At 41.1% G+C, this 5,597-nt stretch overlaps 1 pseudogene; it reads right to left on the bottom strand.

Annotated features, from left to right (window-relative positions):
• Positions 1–4,803: 4,803 nt before the first annotated feature.
• LOC102851775 lies at positions 4,804–5,460 on the bottom strand (annotated as a pseudogene).
• Between the last annotated feature and the right edge of the window lie 137 nt (positions 5,461–5,597).

Below are 5,597 nucleotides of genomic sequence, written 5' to 3' on the forward strand. Positions count from 1 at the left end.
GATTAAAACAAGCTTGGAAGGAGGAGTGGCATCCACTTCCATAATAGCTTGCCTCCAGAAACCCTATGAACCTGGAGAGAGGATGAAAGACACCCAAGTGTTCATGACTCTCCTTCATAGGGTTGCTATGAATCACCTGTGACTCGACATCACCTAACAACAACATACTTTGTTGTTATATGCTGTTGAGTCACCTGTGACTCAGAGCATCCCTGTGCACAATAGTTCTGAACTCTGCCCTATCTTGAGCCAGTCTCACTAACTCTAACACCCCTGGTCCCCTAGTCCTAGTCACTGAGTCAATCCATCTCATTCAGGGTCTTCCTCTCCTGCATTGTCCCTCCATTGTCCCTCCACCTCTCCAAGCATGATGTTATTCTCCAAGGACTAGTACCTCCTGGAAACATGCCCAAAGTATGTGAGACAGAGCTTTAAAAATCCTTGCCTCCAAAGAGCAGCTTGGTTTCACCTTATCCAGTATAGATTAGTTTCTTCCCTTTGTAGTCCTTGGTATATTCAATACTTTTCTCTAAGCACCACAACTCGAAGGCATTGATTCTTCTTCTGTTATTCTTAGTCATTGTCTAGCTCTCTAATGCATAGCAAGTAATTGCAAAGACCATGGTTGGGATCACACATTCTTTAGTCTCTAGGCTAACATTAATGCTATTCTGTACTTTGGAGAGGTTCTTGACAGCAGAATTACCTAATACAATTCTTGTTTTGATTTCCTAACCAAAAGCATTGACTGTGGTAACAGGCAAGCTGAAATTGTTAACAATCTCAATCTCTTCTCCATCCATCATGGTGATGCCAGTTGGCCCAGTGGTAAGAATCTTTGTTTTCTTGATGTTGAGCTTCAATCCATATTGGAAACTATAGTCCTTGACCTTCTGCAATAAATGTATCAGGTCCTCCTCAGTTTCAGCAAGCAGGGTTGTGTCATATGCATAATGCAGATTGTTGTTGAATGTTTCTCCAATCTGACGCCACATTCCTCCTCATAAAGTCCAGCCTCCTAAAGATCTGTTCTGCATATAGATTGAAAAGGTATGGACACAAGATGCTTCCTCGATGCACTCCTTTCCTGATTTTTAACTATGCAGTGTTTTCTTACTCTTTTCTGGCCTTATACTTTACCAAATAGGTAATCCTTCTTCAGGGGACTTGCCCCTCCTGATTACATGTCCAAGATACAAGAGAGAAAGAAACATCATTTTGCAAGTGTTTAAGGAGCATTTTGGCTACGTTCCTTCAAATACAGGTATGTCCTTTATCTAGCAGGCCATTCAATAGATTTTTTTTATTCATTTTAATGAAAGTTTACAGAGACTTTGGATTTCCATTCATTTACTGTAACGCTTTTCTCCCTGCCCCCACCCCAATTCGCTCTTCTCTTTGAAAAGTAAAAGAAAAATTCTTTCATTGTTATACAATCCCTCCCCCAAGTCCACTCCACTGTGCAGCCTTCCTTCTGGACTCCTGTCATGACAATAATACCTAATCATATCTCCCTCATCTGTTTCAATGCAGTATACATTATTTATCCCATCTTTCTTAGTCTCCCCTCAATCCCGATTTCAGTCACACTTTAAAACAGTGGTCCTATGCAATACTTATCCTTTTGTTACTGAAATATTTCACTCAGCATAATGCCCTCCAGGGTCACCCATTTTGTATAATATTTCATGAGTTTCTTGTTTTTCAATGCAGCATAGTATTCCATTGTGTGAATATACCACAGCTTCTCTATCCATTCGTTTGTTGATGGGCACTTGGATTGTTTTCAACTCTTTGCTATTGTGAACAAAGCCACAATAAACATGAGTGTGCATACATCTGCTTGGGTGGCGGTTATGGTCTCTTTGGGGTATATTCCCAGTAGTGGAATTGCTGGGTCAAATCGTATTTCTATTTGCAACTTTTTGAGAAAGTGCCATACTGCCTTCCAAAGTGGTTACACCATTTTACACTGCCACCAACAGTGAATAAGTGTTCCAGGTTCTCCACAATCTCGCCAGCATTTGTTGTTTGCTGTTCTGTTAAATTTTGCTATTCTTACTGGGGTGAGATGATATCTCATAGTTGTTTTGATTTGTATCTCTCTTAGAGCTAGAGATTTTGAACATTCTTTGATGTGTCTGTTGGCCATCTGAATGTCTTCTTTGGTGAAATGTCTGTTCATATCCTGTGCTCATTTTTCAGCTGGGTTATTTACCTTTATCTTGTTGTGGCGGCCAGTCAATATTTTTTGCAAACACCATACAAATTGCACTGGGAAAGTCTGCTGTCAAGAACTTCTCCAGAATACTGAAGAGCAATTATGCCAGTCTGGAGATTAAGGTGCACCTGATCCAGGCCATAGTCTTTTCAATTACTTGCTATGCATCAGATAGCTAGACAAAGACTAGGGATGATAGAAAAAGAATTGATGCCTTTGAGCTGTGGAGTTGGAGAAGAATACTGAATATATCATGGACAGCTAAGAGAACAAACAGGTTCATCCAAGAGAGGGTTAAACTAGGCTGTTCTTTGGAGACAAGGATCCTGAAGCTTCGTCTGACATTCTTTGAGCATGTTCCAAGGAGGGCTCAGTCCTTTGAGATGGACATCATGCTTGGGATGTTGGAGGGACAGTGCAAGAGAGGAAGACCCTTGATGAGATGGATTGATTCAGTGACTTGGGTAATGGGGGTAGGTGTGTCAGAGACAATAAGGTAGGCTCAGCATAGAGCAGGGTTCAGAGCTGTTTTACATAGGGTTTCTATGAGTCACAAGCAATTCAAAGGCCCATGAAAACAATCTTATACAAAGACATTAATTCTTTGGCCTTCCTTACTTATTGCCCAGCTTTCACTTGCATAAATATTATGACTTGATTCAAACACATCTTAGGCCTCAAAGTGATTTTTTAATTGTTAACTCTTTTAACTCTACAAAGGGGAATGTGGCATCATAATTGGAGAGAGACTCATCAATGACCTGAGTTATCCAGATGACAAAATCTTACTTGCTGAAAGGGAGAAGGACTGAAGCACTTATGTAGAGGTTCAAGGAATGCAGCCTTTGGTATGGATTGCATCTCATTGTCAAGAAAACAGAGATTCTCACCACGGGACCAATAGGCAGTGTTATGATGGATGGAGAGGAGATCAATCCATCTCATCAGGGGTCTTTCTCTCTTGCACTGTCCCTCCAACACCTCAAGCATGATGTCCATCTCCAAGGACTGAGCCCTCCTTGAAACATGCTCAAAGAATGTCAGATGAAGCTTCAGAATCCTTGTCTCCAAAGAACAGCCTAGTTTAACCCTCTCTTGGATGAACCTGTTTGTCAACAACTTCATATTGCTTGGATCCACAATTGACACCCTTGATACCTGCAGTCAGGAAATAAGGAGACACAGTGCACTGGGAAAATCTGCAGTTGGAGACCTCTACAAATTGCTGAGGAGTAACAATGTCAATTTGAAGACTAAGGTAAGTTTGATTCAGTCCGTAGTCTCTCCCATTACTTGCTATGCATCTGAGAGCTGGACAATGAATAAGGATGACGGAAGAATTGACGCCTTTGAACTGTGGTGTTAGAGAAGAATACTGAACATCCCATGGATGGCAAAAAGAACAAACAAATATGTTTTGGAGAGGATACAGCTAGAGTGCTCTTTGGAGGCAAGAATGATGAAGCTTTGCCTTATATACTTTGACCATGTTGCTAGGAGGAACTATTCCTTGGAGAAGGACATGATGAAAGGAAGGGTGGAGAGTTGACGAAGCAGAGGAAGACCCTCGACCAGGTGGATTGGTGTGGTGACTGCCACAATGAGCTCTTGTGTCAGGAAGTGTGAGGATGGCACCAGATAGAACAGGATTCAGATTTTTTGCTCGTAGGGTCACTATGAGTTGTACCTAACAACAATAACAAGTCTTCCAAGGGATCTTTTGCATCAGATCTACCAGTACAATATGAACTTTGACTTCTTGAGTGCAACTTCCATGGATGTTGTTTGTAGATCCAAGTAAAATTAAATATTTGACAACTTCAATATTTTTTCCATTTATCATAATGCTGCTTATTGATCAAATTGTGAGGATTTTAATTTCTTGAGGATGTTGACATGTAACCCACAATGAAGCTTGTAATCTTTGATCTTCATCAGTATATACTTCAAGTCTTCTTGCTTTCATCAAAGTTTCTATCATTTATATATGACATTTTGTTAATGAGTCTTCCTCTGATGTCACATTATTTTTCATAAATAGATATGTCTTGGAGAAGGTGTAACCAGAGTGCTCTTTGGCAGCAAAGATGATAAAGCATCATCTCATTACTTTGAGAATGTTGCTACGAAAGGCTATTTATTAGAAAGCAACATTCTGTTTGTGAAAGTGGAGGGTTGGCAAAGGAGAGAAGACCCTCCACCAGATAGACACACAGTGACTGTAGCAATGGGCCCAAGTGTGTCGGATATTGTGAGGATGGCAGAGGATAGGGCAGGGTTCAGATCTGTTGTTCATAAGGTGGCTATTGGACATACTCTATTCAACAGTACCTAAAAGCAACAACATAATTAATTAATTATAATGTCTAATCCACCCCTTCTTGCATATTGCCTTCAATTCACCCAAGTTAAATAGTTATTAATATTTATGCCTCTTTCTCTCTCGCTTCCCATACCTGCTAATCCAGGATTGATTCTATATGCATGTAAATATTTTCTTAGCTTTTTCATACAGTAGTAATCTTATACCATAATTGTCCTTTTTTTTTTGGTATTAACTGTAAGATTTATTGAGCTGTATCTTAGTACAGATGCTGGGGCTTGCCCATGATGCTCTTGATGTACAAAGCCCAAGCATTCTGCCAATTCTTCTTTAGCAGTGAAACCAGAAAGCTGACAGCCAGGTGGATGCTGTAAACAAGTCCATCACCTGTCATCTTCACATGGCCAACAGCCACTGCCACACGCAGGACCTTTTTCATCTGGAATTTGATGGTGGACTTCACCTCATCTACTTTTGCCACCATGTTCTCATTGTGGGTCAACAGAGAAGGGAACTTGCCAGCCTTTTTAGCCCTGGACCTAGGATTCTTGAGATCTGCTTGATCAGGGATTCAGAGGCCAAAAAGGCATGACTCTTCTTGGCCAGCTTTTTGACCAGTTTCTTATTCTTGTTGAGTTTTTTTCAGCACTTCGATGTCCATGTGGGGGCTATCCACAGCCTTGGCTTCATCACAGGGCTGCTGATCCCCAAGAACACACACTGAGAACTTGGGGCCTGGGGTGGACTTAAGCCTGACAGTCTCTGAAAAACGCTTGTCCTTCTGAGGGTCATAGTTCTTCAAACTGATCTGCAGTTCCACCGTCTCCAAAAACCTTCTGTGTTTGCACTAGTTTCCATGCAGGACTTCCCACACTGCCTCATAGAGGGTGTCGCGAGAGACTTTGCCACCACTCATGGTTCTTAGCGCCGCAGTAACCAGAAAAGAGAGCCATAATTGTCCTTTTGTGATTGAGTTATATCACTCAACATAACTTGTTCTAGATGCACCCACGTGGTACAGTATTTCATGAATACTTAATTGTGTTTTTTGGG

This window comes from Elephantulus edwardii, unplaced genomic scaffold (genome assembly GCF_000299155.1).
Source record: "Elephantulus edwardii isolate Elephantulus edwardi_28Jun2011 unplaced genomic scaffold, EleEdw1.0 scaffold00228, whole genome shotgun sequence".
NCBI classification, from domain to species: Eukaryota; Metazoa; Chordata; class Mammalia; order Macroscelidea; family Macroscelididae; genus Elephantulus; species Elephantulus edwardii.